The sequence below is a fragment of the Neofelis nebulosa genome, chromosome 3 (assembly GCF_028018385.1).
Source record: "Neofelis nebulosa isolate mNeoNeb1 chromosome 3, mNeoNeb1.pri, whole genome shotgun sequence".
Lineage (NCBI taxonomy): Eukaryota > Metazoa > Chordata > Mammalia > Carnivora > Felidae > Neofelis > Neofelis nebulosa.
In genome coordinates this window covers 60,161,104-60,179,436 of record NC_080784.1, presented here as the reverse complement: position 1 = coordinate 60,179,436, position 18,333 = coordinate 60,161,104, and the positions used below count along the sequence as shown (strand labels likewise).

At 38.1% G+C, this 18,333-nt stretch overlaps 1 protein-coding gene across 2 annotated transcripts in view; it reads left to right on the top strand.

The window, feature by feature from the left end:
* The first annotated feature begins 8,913 nt into the window (after positions 1-8,913).
* Positions 8,914-18,333, top strand: part of CLCN3 (chloride voltage-gated channel 3) — a 97,697-nt gene continuing 88,277 nt past the window's right edge. Inside the window, exon 1 of one of the 2 annotated variants that reach the window (XM_058720915.1) lies at positions 8,914-9,441. The gene's annotated coding sequence lies outside the window, so the exon portion shown is untranslated. The remainder of the gene's footprint in view (positions 9,442-18,333) is intronic. The other variant, XM_058720918.1, reaches the window with a different exon arrangement.

The following is an 18,333-nucleotide window of genomic DNA, read 5'->3' as shown; positions in this document are numbered from 1 at the left end:
AAGAAATAGCCTTCCTTCTCTCTCATACTCTAATACATCAACACCCAAGACCCCTGTGAGTTTTCCCAATCTGTGGTTTAGCCAGGCTTATAAGAAATACTAAAAGGAAGAAAAGACAAGACTATTACTGGCAAGGAAATTGAAAGTTTTGGGCTTCTTTGCCAGAAGATGGCACTGCAAGTCATCCAAACTGGCAAATTGGAGAGAATCTGCTTTGGTTTATCTCCTCTTCAATCTCCATCCATTCAAAAGACTTGTTTTCCTCATTTTCTCATTTCTAGGCTAACCTCCTTTGGCCCCTCCCACCCTCAGTTAGCAGGAATTTTGGTGTCTGAATGCACAATAAGACAGTTCTACCCACGTACCTTTATACAGCAAAGCAGCATAAGAATGTTGCCAATTGCTAATCTAAGTAAATTCTCTTTTGCTGCATTCATGAAGAATGGCTAGTCGGATACCTCCTTAGGTAACTCTTCAGGCTCTTATCATAAATTGTTGGAATATAAACTGCTACTGTCTTTGTAGAAGCCATGCTAGCAATATGCATATCCTTTTGACTTATTTTGTCAAGTCTGTAAAATAACACCATACAGCATGCCCCCCCCCCCCCAGAATGGTAGAATTGCTGGCAGAAGGAAATGGTTTACACAACCTCCACTCGCTGATAAGCTCTACAATTTGTTTCTCTGTATCTGCCAGGGTAGCAGTTCTAGATCTGCTTTGAATAGATAAACTCTTACCACTGTGAGTAATTATATTTTCCCCTTTCCTGAGGGCTTAAAGATTTTATTGGCTGCTTACTGAGGAGGGAATAAAGCTAATGTGAGTATTGGTAGAGTTTTTGTTACTAATGCATCAACTCAGTTTTAATCAAAAGAAAATATGATTTCCAGTACAAGAAACTGATTTTACTCACATAACTTATTCTGCTATACCTCCTAATATTTCCTATATACTGAGGGCTTCTTATTAATTTTTGTTTGGGTTTTTTTTCCAGTTTTATTAAGATATAAGTGACATACAGTACTATATAAATTTAAGGTGTACAGTCTAAACATTTAACTTATGTATTATAAACTGATTATCATTAATAATTATTAGTTTAGCTGATACTCATTATCTCATATAAAGAAGAAAGAGAAAAAGTTGTTTTTTTCTTGTGAGAACTTTTATGGAAAAAATTAAAAAATAACAAGAGCTTCTAAGATTTATTCTTTTACCAACTTTCAAATATACTATATAGCACTGTTAATATAGACATCATGTTGTACATTACATCCTCAGTACTTAATTATAACTGAAAGTTTGTAGCTTTTGACACCTTATCAAATCCCCCCCCCCCCCCCCCCCGCCCACACACACTCCTACTAAGGGCTTTTTAAAATGGATACTAAGACCTGTAGTCAAAAGATAAATTAAACAACCTATGGTAGGCAGAATAAAGGCCACCCAGTGATTTCCCTGCCCCCCAATCCCTGGAATCTGTGAATATATTAGGTTACATGGCAAGGGGGAATTAAAGGTGCAGATGGAATTAAAATTACTAATCAGCTGACCTTAAAATAGGGAGATGAGCCTGGATTATCCAGGTGGACCCAATGTAATCACAAGAGTCCTTAAAAGTGAAAGAGGAAGGCAAGAGAGTCAGAATCAGAAGGAATGTTACTTTAGAGGAAGTTCAGAACGAGAACTTCTCTTTAGAGGAAGAACAGAATGAGAAAGATTCAAACCACTGCTGCTGGATTTGAACATGGAGGAGGGGGCAATTCAAGTGGTCTCTAGAAGCTGCAAAAGGCACAGAAATGGATTCTCCCCTAGAGCTTCTAGAAGCAAACACAACACTGCTACCATCTTAATTTTAACCGGTGAGATTTGTATCGGACTTCTAAGCTACAGAACTCTAAGATGATAAACCTGGGTTGTTTCAAGACACTAAATCTGTGGGAATCTGTTGTAATAGCATACTAATACAAACTCGTATTCTTTTAAGGTTCCAGGAGCAGAGTAGATCAGGCTGACTGGTAAATTCTTTTTATTGTGTACGAAAAGCCCACAGCTTCATAAAGTATCTGGTAAGAACTCCAACCAGACAGAATCCCTTCTGGAACACTTGCTGAGAAGGAATAAGATCAAGCTGGAAGTATTCACATTAGAACACATAAAGAAAATGTTCAAGGGATCTGGTTATAGTCCTTACCATGTAAAACACCCAAGTCTGTTGAAGAGGAGGTTTAACACCACTAGATTCTTCTAACACAAATACTAGAGGAATTACAGAAAAGGTTCTTCCCTGGATAGAATCTATCGTTCTATCACTAAAATATCACATAGCATATTGTTTAGATAGATTGCCCATGTCTAATGTAGTTCTTCTTTTTCTTCTTTTTTTTTTTTTTTTAATTTTTTTTTCAACATTTTTTATTTATTTTTGGGACAGAGAGAGACAGAGCATGAACGGGGGAGGGGCAGAGAGAGAGGGAGACACAGAATCGGAAACAGGCTCCAGGCTCCGAGCCATCAGCCCAGAGCCTGACGCGGGGCTCGAACTCACAGACCGCGAGATCGTGACCTGGCTGAAGTCGGACGCTTAACCGACTGCGCCACCCAGGCGCCCCTAATGTAGTTCTTCTAACTTAATGCTGCTTATTAACAGAATAATTATGAATATGGATACTGAGGCCCAAACTTGGAATAATTAAAACAATTTCTGAGAGTGGATTCCAAGCAAGAGTATTTTTTTGAAGCTCCCTAGGTGGCTCTGATGCAGAGTGAAGGTTGAAAACTACTGACAAGATGGCTGTATGTCAGAAATGGATTTTAAAATAAACATGTTCTTGCAAAAAAGTAAGGTAGTGTGTAGTATAAACAATATTACAGAAAACCAAATGTGCAAATAGACTCATTGTTGCCCACTTACAAGAGATCCTTGGGATAATCCCCCATGTAGAAACTAATACACTACCATAAAAGGATTTAGGATTTATTTATAAAAGGATCATAGAAAGCAGATATGATTGATTAATAGCCTCTGACTATTCTCTACTATTCTCAGAGTCTATGTGCTTCTTCCCAAAATTAGGCTACATATCTCCATTGACAGAGGAAAACATCTAATGTCTGTAAATCTCTTGTAAGACTTGTCCAACAGTGTTCCAAGTTACATAAAAGTGTTCTTGGATATTATCACGGTGCCATGAATTTGACCTTGATAAAAGAAATGAAAGAGTCATGAGAAGTTTGACTGTATTGTGAGCACTCCCACTATCACCATGGGCACAATACCAATTGTAGCCATGAAATTGTGTAGCCCAGAATTGTATTATTTGAGAATATTCAATTCTGCCCTGGTAAAAAAAAAAAAGAAATGGTATAAGAAATAACACTCACGTGTTAAGCAGATAAGTTACTAACCTGTGTTATATGGTGGACAGGTAAAGTTAACAGGACATATACTTTTGAACATAGGTAGAAAAGTCTGGAAAGACCAAGAGATGCCTAATATTAATGAGGCACTAAACATATGAGAGGCATCTAATCATTAAGCACTAATATACTCATGACGTACTCAATATACATGAAACACTCAACATTCACAGGTCTTAATTCTGTGGCCCTGTGTGACATTCACACTGTGTCCCACATGACCTGCTCCAAAAGTGCAAAACCTGTACCTGCTCAATGGGTTAACTGGCAAGCTACAGAGGTGCCCAGGTACTCTTGCCCCTGCATCTCTTTAAAATATCCAGAGTGTCATTGGCTTAGGCACCTTCCATCTTTGAACCCTTGCTCAAATATCAACTCTGGTCCTAATTACCTAACCATGAACAGAAAGGTTAATATGCCAAAAAGAGAGATAAGACATATTAGCATTGCATAACCACATGTTTCAAATCATGTGTCTTTCCTCTCGACTTGTACCTTATCTGAAGTGTGTTAATTTTTCCCTCTTGCTTCTCATGGTATGTTAGCCTTTCTGTGACCTCTGAGATAGCTTATCTGGTAGTATATTTGGGGGGTATCATTGTATGAGTGTAATTTCCCACACAACACCAAGCAGGTACTATCTGGATATTACTTGGAATTGTATGTTATAAAGAATTTCAAAAGAGTGCAACTCTTTTGCCTAATATCCTATAATTTTTAACTCTGCACTCAAAAAAATTCCAGACTTTGCTGGCAACAAGGGAAGAATCCTTAATTTTGGTAGGTCCTAAGATATGTCCTTAGAATAATTTTTAATCTTTTAAATTTTCCAAATAAACCAGATTAACAATTTTTGGAATATTTATTTTAGTAGAGTTTATTTTATTTTATTTATTTATTTATTTATTTATTTATTTAAAAAATATTTTTTTTTCAACGTTTATTTTATTTTTTGGGACAGAGAGAGACAGAGCATGAACGGGGGAGGGACAGAGAGAGAGGGAGACACAGAATCGGAAACAGGCTCCAGGCTCTGAGCCATCAGCCCAGAGCCTGATGCGGGGCTCGAACTCACAGACCGTGAGATCGTGACCTGGCTGAAGTCGGACGCTTAACCGACTGCGCCCCCCAGGCGCCCCAGTAGAGTTTATTTTAATTGGAGGAAGCTAAATTTCTTGATCCTACGAAGGTCACTCGAGTGGCCCACTGATTACTGCATATGCTGGGTGACTAGACCTCACTGTTCCAGGATTAGATAGCAAGAACTTTTGGAATTTTTTGCCTGTTTAAGTGGTATAGTCTGAAATTCAGACTTGTGGAAATATGTGTAATCTTTTAGCTATAACTTCATGTAAGACCTAGAGACAAGGGAAGGGCAAAGGGGGGTTTGAAAAAAAGTTACACTGAGAGAAATGTGACTTGTGGGTTGATGCCCACACTGAATCAGGAAGTCAATGTAAATAGTGATTTGAGTCTGTGAGGTTGTCAGCTGGTGCAAACAGATAATATGAGCCAAAAAAGCCGGTGCTTAAGCCTATTAAGGCATAAAACCCTTTTGGGTGAGGGTTACACAAAGAGGATTTCCTTTTCTCAAAACAACAACAAAAAAATCAAACACAAGCAAAACAAACAAACAAACAAAAACCCCAAACCTACTAGTGTATCAGGAAAGGAAGGAGCACTCTTTCACCACTTTTGGGTAGGTGGCTGTGCATTTGAGAATAGTGACTCCTATCTCTCTTTTTTGTTTTTGAACTGGAATGCCTACAACTGTTATCTTATGCCCATCCCACCACAGTATTTTGGGAGTGTTGGGAGTGGATAACTTGCCTCTTTAGTTTCACAGGTCCACAGATGAAGAATTAATAGATTACAGGTAGGAACATCATCTTCATTTGATTTGGAAGAAATTTTGGACTTTGAGCTGATGATATTTAGATTAAGAGGAAGTTTTGAACTTTAAGTTGATGCTATATTGGGATGAGCGCTTTCAGAACCTTGGAAAAGGGTGAATGTATTATATTTTATCTATAAATCATCAGGGGTTAGAGGGCAGACTGTGGGAGGTAAATTCTGAGATGGCCCCAAGATTCCCATGCCCTGAAGTACATGCAAAAATATCATTGCCTCTCCTTCACTGTGGGCCAGAATGTGAATATAGGGATTTCACTTCCATTATAAGGTTATTAATCAATTGACTGTGAATTAATTAAAAAATGAGATTATGATGGATGGGCTTGACTTAATTAAGTGACCCCCAAAAAAGAAGTCAGAGAAATTCTCCTGCTGGTTTTGAAGAGGTAAATTACTATGTGGTGAGAAGGCCATGGAGTTAGGACTTGAGGATGGTCTCTAGGAGCAGAGAGCAATTCTGGTCAATAGTAAGAAAACAGAGACGTCTTGCAATAAAACAGGGACCTCAGTCCTATAACCAGAAATGTACTGTCACAGGACCCTGATTAAAATGCTTTTCTGTTATATACAACTATCAAAAAGGTGTTGAAACTAGAATATTGGTGATATTAATGTTTATAGAGTGCTATGTACCTTGAAAATACAAAATATATATGTAAGTCAGATATTCATTACTCTCTTGTACTGGAGGGCCCAAGAAGTGTACAGTCAAAAGCTCTGGTATACAATTTACAGTTTAATAAAAATTTGGTAGGGAAGCAAAGAAGGTTCTCTAGCATATCCCACTTTTTTATATATGTATAATATCTTTGTATATGCCTAGAAAGTTCCTGGAAAGTTCCCCAAGACACTTAATTGTATTTTTTTTGTGGACAGTGACACTAAGATTGGTCAGGTTGTACAGGACACCAACTTTCAATTTGTATTTTCTGTATTCTTTCAAAATATTTTAACTCATTGTATTAGCTTCCTAAGGCTGCTGTAACAAAGCAACACAAACTGAGGAGCTTAAAAAAAAAAACCCAGAAATTTATTTTCTCAGTTCTGGAGTCTGGAAGTCTGAAAATTAGGGTGTCAGTAAGGTTATGCTCTCTTTAAGGGCTCCAGGGAAGAATCCCTTCCTTGTTTCTTCCAGTTTCTGGTAGCCCCAATTGTTCTTTAGCTTTTAACAGCGTAACTCCAGTCTCTGCCTCCATCTTCAGAGTCATCTTCCTGTCTGTGTCTCTTCTCTTCTTATAAGGTCACTAATAATACTGAATTAGCCCATCCTGATGACCTTACCTTGATCACATTTGTAAAGAACGTATTTCCAAATGAAGATATATTTAAGGGGGAGGGGAGGAATCTTTTGAGAGGATATGGTCAGCCTTTAATAGCCATGGCTCGCTCTTAATTGAAAACAACTAATGTGCAACATGCTACAAGACGTCCTTCGTCTCTTTAAAACATCAATATAATGAAAAATTGGGGGAGGAGCTCTTAGAGATTAAAAGAGATTTAAGAAACAACTGAAATGCAATGCTTGAAACTTGATAGGACACTGGTTTGAAAAAATAAACTGCAAAAGAATTTTTTGCTTAACAATTGGCAAAATTTAAATATGGACTGGTTATTAGATATCAGGGACTTATTGCTAATTTTCCTAGTTGTGATAATGGTATTGTTCTTGTGTTGGGGAAGTTGTTATTCTTAGGAGATGCATTTTTTTAAAACTTGTTTAATGTTTATTTTTGAGACAGAGAGAAAGAGAGAGGGAGAGGAAGGGGGGAGGGGCAGAGAGGGAGACACAGAATCCTAAACAGTCTCCAGGCTCTGAGGTGTCAGCACAGAGCCCAACAAGGGGCTCGAACTCAGGAGCTGCAGATCATGACCTGAGTTTAACCCAATGCCTTAACTGACTGAACCACCCAGGCGCCCCGCAATTGCACGTTGAAGTATCTAAGGGTAAAGTATAATGTCTGCATCCTAATTTTCACATGCTTCAGGGGAAAAAAAAACCCCAAATATAAATGAAGCAACTATAGCAGAATTTTTGAATGTGACTGATCCTGTCATGCCCATGATTAAAAAGCCTTCAACTATTGTTAAGTTGAATTTTTTCTTCACAAACGTTAAGTTTTTAGTATTTATCAAAGATGTTAAATGAACAACCATTGCGTATGAATGTGCAATGTACTATTCTATTAAGTTTTCTGGATGTTTGGACACTTATTTATTTTTGAGAGAGAGAGAATGTGAGCAGGGGAGGGGCAGTGAGAGAGGGAGACAGAGGATTTGAAGTGGGATTGGCGCTGACAACAGAGAGCCAGATGGGGGACTCAAACTCACCAATCCTGAGATCTTGACCTGAGCTTAAGTCAGACACTTAACCAACTGAGCCACCCAGGCGCCCCTGGACATTTTCCGAACAACTTGGAGAAAAAACACTACTTACAAACAAAACTTTCCAACCGTCCCTGATTATCTAAGATAAGGCATAAACTCTTTGGCGTAACTGCTGACTTCTGCATCATCGTCTCAAGTCATCTCTCCATTTTACATCTCGCACACTATATTCAACGCCAGGATAACACAGAACTTCCATTTCTTCCTCCCTTACGTGAAATTTCTACCAGATACTGTTTGTTTTCCCCACCCCAACTCCGGTCCCTCAACTTTTTTTTTTTTTTTTCAAAATCCAGGTATCAACTCTTCTGTAAAGATTTCTTTCCACATTACTCTCTCAGAAGGGTGCTCCTTTTCCTGAGCAGTCATTCTTTATTGCACCGGAATATAAACCCCTTGAGCCCAGGTGTCAGGTTTACTGAATTTTGGCTGGTACACGTTACTTTAATAAACACTTACCAAACTAAAATACATTCAATTCGACCGTGTAGAAATTGAAATCGGATTACCCATTTTCTCCAAAATACTTTATTTCCAAGCATTATTTTTGAAACTGCGTAACGGCTAAATTTGGGTTATCAGTTTTCTCTGCATGTTTATCAGGCATATAACCCTCCCCCCCCCCGCCCCGTCCCTCCACCACGACATATAAGGCGAGGTAAGGCCGCCACTTTCCCTGCTTCCGACCTAGAAATACAGGCAACATTTGGTGCTTAAGGCCATTTCCCTCGTTCTGTTTTAGGAAGTAGAGCTCGCGGACGGCTGCTTTTGCCTTTCGCTTTTGGCGCCGAAGCTTGCCGGGATTTTACGCGCTGCTCCGGGTCTTCTGCCGGCGTGGAATTGGGAGCTTCCGAGGATGCTGGGTACAGCGCACGCCTGCGGCCTTCTGAGAATGCTTCCCCCAAGGCGGCCACCTCCTGTCCTTTCGCGAGGTCACCAGAGGGGCAAATAGCAAAGCGTGAGTGACGTGAGCTAATCGCCAGGGAAGGGTTTCACACCCAGCGCGGCCCCTCAGGGCTGGCTAGCTTGCTTTGCTCCTCCTCCTGCCGCCCCTGCTCCGGCCCGCCCACCGTTTCCACATTGCCCAATGGGTGCCGACGCGCCTCCAACCGCGGCCGGTGGAGGAGGTATTCGGCGGCCGGACGCTGAGCGGCCGTCACGTCAACGCGGTGACGTCACGCGTAGACGCACCTGTCGGGCTCCTGACAACTGCTGTTTCCCTTCCCCTTCCGTGGCTTGGGGCCGGTGTGGTCCGGAACCCCAGCCCCTTTTTACAGTGCCAGTTCGCCTGCGGCCGGGGAGTTGGGCTGCGCAATGAGGCAGGAGGGTGTGGTGGGCTGAAAGGCTTTCTACTTCATTTGCGAGTTGGAACATGGATTCAGTTTTAGTCTTTTAAGAGGGAAGTGAGGTTGGAGATTTTTATTTTTAATTTTAGGTGGAAGCAATTGACTTTAGGGCCCTCCAAAGGAAGCGGATTTAACTTAATGCTGCTCCCGTGTTTGGAGAGGACAAAAAAAAGGTCCTACCCGGCAAAATTTTCGTAACCTCTTCGGTAGAAAACCCAAGGTATCTTTTAAATCGCAATAGTTTTCGTTGTGTGTGAAGCTTTCTTCAGGTGGAGCTCCCAGGGTAGCTAGGTTTTTAGGTTTGAAACAGATGCAGAATCCAAAGGCAGCGCAAAAAACAGCCACCGATTTTGCTATGCCTCTGAGCTGCAAGGTGAGTTGCATTGTATGAGTGAAGATTTGTTAGCTGTTATGTTCACGGATTTTGGGTCAACTGTGATGCCAGGGCTCTCATCTTCGTTTATCTTATAACAGAACCCTACATGATGTTAAACCTTCCCTGATTAGGTATATTCCCTCGAACATTCTATAAGATTTCGCCGGTTTCCTTTGGGAATCGTCGAAGGACCTTTGAATAGAGTGGAAGTAGGTTCCAGGAAAAGATTAATATTGAACTCAGAGATTGCGTTTTGCTTGCTCTAAAATTGCCCAAATTTAAAGTTAATACTCAGTTTTTCTATCTTTGGTCTAAATTTATGTGTATATCAAGACATAGTTTGTGTGTATATATAACATTTGTGTTTTGATATTAAACTTGGATCAGAAACTACCTTAGAATCTCAATTTTGCATATAATATACACTTTATTTGTATAGCACGTTAAACTAGAGCACATAGAAAATTACCTATACATTATGCTTACGTTTAAGATTTGTGAGATTTCTGTTTCTTTTGGATAAAAAAAAAGCCCTTGTTTATGAGAATTGAATCACCCTTTTCTTTTTTTGGTAATTCAAAACTTCAGTTCTGCAGACTATACTATAAACTTTTGAGCCATGCGATTTAGTTATTGCAGCATCATTGTGGCTTTTGTCATTGATTGTTGAATCTTTTCAGAAATGCTTTGCTTTTCATCTCTAAACAGTTTAATTTACAAGATTCTTTTCTTGAGGTCGGTATGAAAATAATCTAACTGATGTCAGTCAATTTTACATGCCTTTGTGAGTCACTAGAAAATACTGTGTAGCTTGAGAGTACACATAGGAGTTAAAATGCTAGTGTATGTATTGTTGATTTTCGTCTTAAAAGGTGCTGCTGCTGACTGTTGCTACATAGTATGACTTAAAAACCAGGTGTGTGACCTACAGATATTTGGCAGACCGAGTATGTTTTAATGATTTCTGGTTGATAGGAGCAGTCACTGTTGGCAGAATCCATGGCATCCCCCTCCCACACCCTACTTCCCATACTCTTCGAAGACTGATTGTTTGCTTGGAAATTGGGTCAAATTATTTTAAGAGATCAATAGAAATGTATAGTACTTACATCTTGGAAATTGTGTTTTAAGCATGTGATTTCAGTCATACAAAATTCATTACAAATGAAAAAATCCAACTTGGTAATGGGTATATACAGTTCAGGGGAACAGAATTGCTGAGGTTATGGTTTTATATTAATAAATTGGCTATTTTCCAGGTCATGTTGGTGATAGGCTTTCAATTTCCTGTCGTGTGACATGTTGGTAATAATTTTCAGACCACTTAGGAAGCCAGATTTGATCTCTGTGGTGGGTCAGATATCAAAGCAGTATCCTGTGGCATTTGGCCACTCTCACTGCTTTGTAGAACCTTCATCTAAGTTTCTAGTCAGACTTGACAGCAGTGATCTAAAACATATAATATGATATAACAAGTGTTAATATTTATTGAGTGAATTCTGCGGTTCAGATTCATTCCTAAGTGTTTTTTTGTGGATTATCTCAATTATGACACCAACCCCATGAAGTAGGTACTTTGTTTTTCCATTATACAGATAATGGAAACTGAGGAATAGAACAGTTATTTAACTTGCCCAAGGTCTCAGTTAAGTGTCACAACTGGCATGATTTCAGAGCTCTTGCTCTCAATGGCTGTACTGTATTTCAGGTAAGACTAGTCAAAATGTCAGAAGAAAAGTTAGGATGAGAGATACGGCACTATAGGTTCATTTATTTTTCAATTATAAAAGTAATGTGAGGGGCGCCTGGGTGGCTCAGTCGGTTAAGCGTCCGACTTCGGCTCAGGTCATGATCTCGCGGTCCGTGAGTTCGAGCCCCGCGTCAGGCTCTGTGCTGACAGCTCAGAGCCTGGAGCCTGTTTCAGATTCTGTGTCTCCCTCTCTCTCTGACCCTCCCCCATTCATGCTCTCTCTCTCTCAAAAATAAATAAACGTTAAAAAAAAAAAAAAAGTAATGTGAAATTACAGAAACTCTGGGAAATAAATTTTTGAAACTTTCATTCTATTATAATGAACTTTTTGTGTGTTTTTCATATGCACATTCACACGTGTATATAGTAGCTATGATTTATTTTGATTTTTAAAAATGAATGTTCTTCAGTTAAAGTACAAAATGTAGAACCAACACATGTTGAGAAACTGCCCATTTGTATTGCTGAAATACAGAGAGATTTGATCTGCAACTTTGACTGCAGCCAGTTAATATTTTTTGCCCTTTTGAGTAGTTGAACAGTTTCTGTCCTGTAAAATCATGAAAATTATTTAGTCTTCCACAGCATCTTTTTGTTGGATTATTGTTTACCTTTCTTTTTTTCTTATAGTCTAAGCCTTATATTTGTGTTTTTACTTTTAAAATCATCTAGTATTTAACTTTTGAATGACTAAAAATTTTTATGAATCTAGGAAACTTCAGAGTGTCTACTTCCTTTAGCAGGTTATTCATTTAATACTTCTTTTGAAGAAAAATGCAAGCACAGCAGTTTGGACATGCAGCTAACTTAATAGTAGAGAAAATAGCAAGTAATATTGCTTTGGGGAGAAATCAGTTTCATTGTTGTCATATCTTGTATGTGGTAACAATACGTATCAGAATAAATTCTGTGATGTTCTGACCTAAGTTTTATGATGTTATATGGGGCGGAGGGGTCATTCTTTCATAAAATAAATTTGAGAAGCTTTTCACAGATTTAGTGTTTACTCCAGGTTTTCTCAAGAGCCATATGCTGTTAGCCATTACAATTCTAGAATGGGGTATGCTTTATTACCCAAACTTATTTGACCATGAAATCTTTTACTGGACTTGTATTCTGTATACATACTCATCTTCAAATATTTTAGTTGCCTTTTTGGCTCCATAGCATGATTCATAGTTTTGCTTCAGTTAACTTCTTCTCCCATCTCTGCCCCATAAAATCCCACTTATCTTTTAAGGTTGAACTCAGTTGTGTCTCTTCCAAAGGAGGCTTCTCACCTCAGTTACACTGAGATGAGCTCTTTTTTCCAAGCTCTTATAACACTACCGCTGTTTTCTGTGATATCTGTCATATATTGCCTTTTATTGTATACATTACTTTATAGGAAAGTATTTCAGCATTGCTTTCAAGGACAGTGTATAATGCAATTTATGCTGAACTTTACTGAAAGCTGTAAGGCCTATACAAATATGCCATTAATCAATAAAAATTGTCTCTTTTTTTTTTTACAATGTCTGATACATTAGTAGGTATTCTGTAAACATTAGTAAATGAATGAGTGATTATATTGAAATTCATTGTCACATTTTGATTTTTGACCAGTACTTAAAAATACAGTTAAAATATTTATACAGTTATGATATTTATATGAGATGCTTAAAGTATTTATATGAAAATGCTCCTTACACACAAATGGCTACATCAGTCAGCGTTTTACCTCTGCTATTATGCTTGTGAAACTTTTGCCCATCTCTCTAGTTGCTAATATTTGGGATTTTCATTTCTTTTTTCAGTGATAGTGTACCTACTTTTCTATTTAGCTTACTAGCCAGCCAGGTAGCTGACTGATACACCTTTGAAACTTAGCCATGATCCTTAGCCCTACCCAGTCTCCTTTCTGAGAGAGGTAAAACTTGACTGGGAGCTATGGAAAATTGGTGTAACTACTTCAGGCTGTGGGTCCCTTAGCTACGAATTTGCAGTCTTCCTAGTTCTTCTTCCCACCCCCCAATTCAGGTGGCATACTACTTAGTGTTTGCAGTTTGGGTGCTAGATTGATGCACTGAATGAAGGGAGCCACTCCCCTCATTGTAGTCTGGCCTTGAATAGGACTTAAAGCTTACATATCTAATTCTATAGTTGGAAAGAACACTCTGATCTTGAGTCCCATAAGATGTAGAAGAATGAAATTTGTTCTTCCAGCTGTTTTGAATCAATTAGTCAAGTCAGAAACCTAGCAGATCTCTTAGATTTCTTCACTGTTCCCCACAGTTTATTGTTTAGCGCATCCTCTTAAATATTTTTCAGAATTCTTTTCACTCCATATTGTGATGTCTTAGGTTAATTATGCCTTCAGTATCTCATATTTAGGATTATTCAGGGTTCTACTGGAATTAGGGTTACCTAACTCCTCTTTCAGCCCTTTGCTCTTCTAATCTGTCTTCCATACTGCTGCTACTGTTGCCTTGCTAAAATTCGTATTTGGTCATGTGGTTTATCTTTTAAAACTCTTAATGGTTTCTCTTGTGTATAAATGAGTAATTAAGTTCCTTAGCACAGCATATGAACTCCTCCCTTTCTGATCTGGCCTATGTCCACCTCTCCAGCTACTCTCCAGTCCCTTACCTCTTATTTAAGCTACCTAAGCAGGTTTTATTATCATGGTGCTGTGTTTTTGCATGTATTTTTTTTGTTTTTTTTGTTTTTTGTTGTTTGTTTTGCTTGTATTGACTTTCATCTCATAGTTAGCCCAGTTCACTCATCCTAATCCTTCAAGTACTCAGCTCAAACATTCCCTTTATTAAATGTTCACTTTTAAGGATGCCTGGGTGGCTCAGTCGGTGAAGCATCCGACTTCAGCTCAGGTCATGATCTCACAGTTTGTGGGTTTGAGCACCACGTCAGGCTCTGTGCTGACAGCTCAGAGCCTGGAGCCTGGTTTGGATTCTGTATCTCCTTCTCTCTCTGCCCCTCCCCCACATATGCTCTGTCTCTCTCTGTCTCTTAAAAAATAAGTAAACATTAAAAAATTCTTTTAAATAATTTAAAAAATGTTCACTTTTAAGACTTTTCCAGGTAGCATGCTTATTCCTTTTCAGTGTTATCAAATACCTCCTATATACCTTTCCTGTGATATTTATCATACCATACTGTAGTTATTTGTATGTCTTTTGTCTTCACTGCTTTGGGAATAGGGGCCATATTTTACTCATTACCCCAGCACCTGTCTTGTGCCTGGTACATGATGGGTACTGAGTAAATGGTTGTCAAATACATTCACAAGTGACTCTGAAAACTAATTTTGGCTACAAGGGAGATGACAACTGAGATAGGGAATGTAGGAGAACAAGCAAGTTTGGGACAAATACTCAGTTTCGTTGAATTAGAGTTTGCGTAATATCCAAATAGAGATGTACCATCCAAATAGAGAAGTATTTGTTATTTACTCATAAGTATTAATTGACCCATCAAGATTTTGTAGATATAGATAAGATTATAAAATTTATATGGAAAGGTAGGGGCACCTGGGTGGCTCAGTGGGTTGAGCGTCCGACTTTGGCTCAGGTCATGATCTCACAGTTCATGGGTTTGAGCCCCGCATCAGGCTCTGTGCTGACCGCTTGCTCAGAGCCTGGAGCCTGTTTCAGATTCTGTGTCTCCTTCTCTCTCTGCCCCTCCCCCGCTCATGCTTTGTCTCACTCTGTTTCTCAAAAAGAAATAAATGTAAAAAAATTTTTAAAAAATTTATATGGAAAGGTAAAGTAACTAGAATAGCTAAAGTAATTTTGAAAAATAAGAATAAAGTGTGAGAAATTAATCTATCCAATTTCCAGCTTATTTCAGAGCTAGAGTAAGCAAGACTGTGTGGTATTGCTGAAGGTATAGACATATAGATCAGTGGAACAGAACACAGAACTCTGAAATAGATGCACACGAATATACCCGACTAATTTTTGACAAAGGCAAAAGAAAATAAAAACAAATCAGTGAAAGATAGCTTTTTTCAGCAAATACTGCTGGAACAAGTAGGCATGCAAACATCCACAAAAAAAAAAAAAAAAAAAGAAAAAAGAAAAGAATACCCAAAAAACGAGGAACTTCAACCTATGTCTTAACACCTTATACAAAAAGTCACGCAAAATGGATCATGGACTTACGTGTAAAATGTTAAACTTTAAAAATATAGGGATGCCTGGGTGGCACAGTCAGTTAAGCATCTGATTCTTGATTTTGGCTCAGGTCATGATCTTACTGTCATGAGATTGAGCCCCAAGTCAGGCTCTGTGTCGGGTGTGGAGCCTGCTTAAAATTCTTTCTCCCTCTCCCCCTGTCCCTCCCCTGCTTTCATGCTCTCTCTTTCTCAGAAAAAAAAAAAAGAAAAAAGAAAAAAAAAATTTAGAAGAAAATCTTTGGGGGGTAGATTTCTTAGATGACACCAAAAGCATAATCAATAAAGGAAAAATTTATGAATTCAACTTCATCAAAATTAAATATTTTGCTCAGTGATAGACCCTGTTAAAAGGAAGAAAATCACAGGCACCCAGCTAGCTTAGTCAGTGGAGTATGTGACTCTTGGTTTCAGGGTTGTGAGTTTGAGCCCCACATCGGCGTAGAGAGTACTTAAAAAGTACTTAAAAAAGTCAAGCTTATAGAATGTGAGAAAATGTTTGCAAACAACATATCTGACAAAGGACTGGTATCTAGAATATACTAAAGTATAAAACTCAGCAGTAGAAAAGCAATCCAGTTAGAATATGGGCAAAATATATGAACTGTCATTCCACTAAAGAGGATAGGCAGATAGCAAAGAAGTACAAAAAAGATGTTCAACATGATTAGCTACCAGGGAAATGCAAACAAACTGCAGTGAGATATCACCACACACCTATCGGAATGGCTAAAATTAAAATTGGTGACAACGGGAAGTTCGGGTAAGGATGTGAAGAAACTGGATCACCCATGTATTTATTGTTGGTGGGAATGTAAAACTGACAGTTCCTTAAAAAACTAAACATGCAATTACCATATGACTCAATTAATGCACTCCTTGAGTTTTATCCCAGAGAAATGAAGACTTGACTGCATACAAAAACCTGTACATGGATATTTATAGCAGCTTTATTCATAATACCCAAAACCTAGAAAACCAGATATTCTTCAATGGGTGGTTAGGTTATGGTACATCCATACCATGGACTACTACTCAGCAATCAAAAGGAAAGAACTATTGATACATAGAGCAACCTAGATGAATCTCTAGAGAATTATACTGAGATCATGACCTGATCCAAAATCAAGAGTTGGACGCCCATCTGATTAAGCCATCTAGGTGCCCCAACATGTTCTGTATCTTGATTGTACCATCAATGTCAGTATTTGGGTTGTGATTTTCTGTAGTTTTGTAAGATGTTACCATTAGCAGAAGCTGAGTAAAGGGTACACAAGATATCTCTGTATGATATTTTACAACTGCATGTGAAATCAGAATTATTTCAAAAAGTTGAATAAAAAAATACTGAACACTTAATATGTGTTAGGTACTATGCTAATGACCATCGATTATGGAATATTGAACAGAAATGGACACTGTGCCAGATCTCACGATATATTCTAGTTGGGAAGACAGACATTAAATAATCATGTAAATAAGTATAATATTACAACTGTAGTAAATGATATAAAGGAGAGAATTAAGAGCTAACAGTGAAAATTTGACCTAGTTTAGGGAGATTTGCCCAGGTAGTAAGTAGGTCAGAGAGGCTTTCCTTATTAGTTGCATGACTTTGGGTAAGTTATTTAAACTCTGTGCCTCAGTTTCCTCATCTGTTAAATGAGGAAAATAATAGTACCTAACCTTTAGGGTGATTATATTTAATACAAGTATAAACAAGTTAATTTTTGTCATGTTAAGGTTAATGCTGAACATGTAATAAACTGTTTAAGAGGTTATTTTGAGGGGTGGGGGGAGGGTGCCTGGGTGACTCAGCTGGTTAACCATGTGGCTCTTGGTTTCAGCTTAGGTCATGATCTCATGGTTTTGTGGGTTTGAGCCGTTTGTCAGGCTCTGTGCTGGCAGCATGGAGCCTGCTTGGGATTCTTTTTCTCCCTTTCCCTCTGCCCCTCCCCCACTAGCACTCTTTCTCTCTCAAGATAAATAAACATTAAAAAAAAGTTGTTTTTTTTAATGTTTATTTGTGAGAAAGTGTGCTCACATGCACAGGTGAGGGAGGTGATATGTAGCCTCTAACTGACATTCATTGATGTGTGTTATCACATGTCTTAAGCCCTTCTAGTCTGATCATGAGGTAAAGTGATGAACAGAATGTTTGTATTCATTCCAAAATCTTAGCATACAGGCTTTGATACATCAAAATTAAAATGATTCATGCTTATTTTTTTAAAAGGCTTTTGACTATTTACTCAAGAGCCACAATATTTAATTTGATTGCCTTATGGACCCTGCAAAGTTCTTCGCATGAATAGTTATTTTCAAACTATTCTAACATTTACCTTAGATATAAAACTCTTGCTTTAATTAGTACACACAAATCTCAGTAAGTTATAACAGGCTGTCTTTGGTAGAGGTAACTATAAAACATTAATGAAGTTGCAAAGCGATAACTATGCAAGTTTTCTTTGTAATCCATGTGCTAAATCTTTGGTTATTCTCCCAGGGCCAGATTAGTACTGTTGTAGAGAGCATTTGTTTATTGAAAACTGAATACATTTCAGTTTTTTACCTTTTTTACCTCATTGACTGAATAAACAATTTGACATTTTATATTTATTATTTATATATTATGTACCAATGACTATGCCAGATGCTGAGAATAGAGACATGCTCTTGAGTTCTCAAAACTTCACCTTCTCTAAAGTAGTCTTGAAGTTAGGAAACTTATAAATCTGTTAAAAATAGTTTTTTAGCAATGTTTTATTTTTCTCAAAAGAAGTGTACAATCTCTACAAATAATTTTAATTGTTATAACTCTTTGAGTTTATTTTTCCCTGTGCAGAAGGACGGTTTACTGAGGACAAGAGATTGTCTTAAAACACTTCAAGTCTTCAGTATTAAAATTCAACACTAAAGGGGCACCTGGCTGGCTCATTTAGTAGAGCATGTGACTCTTGGAGCCTAC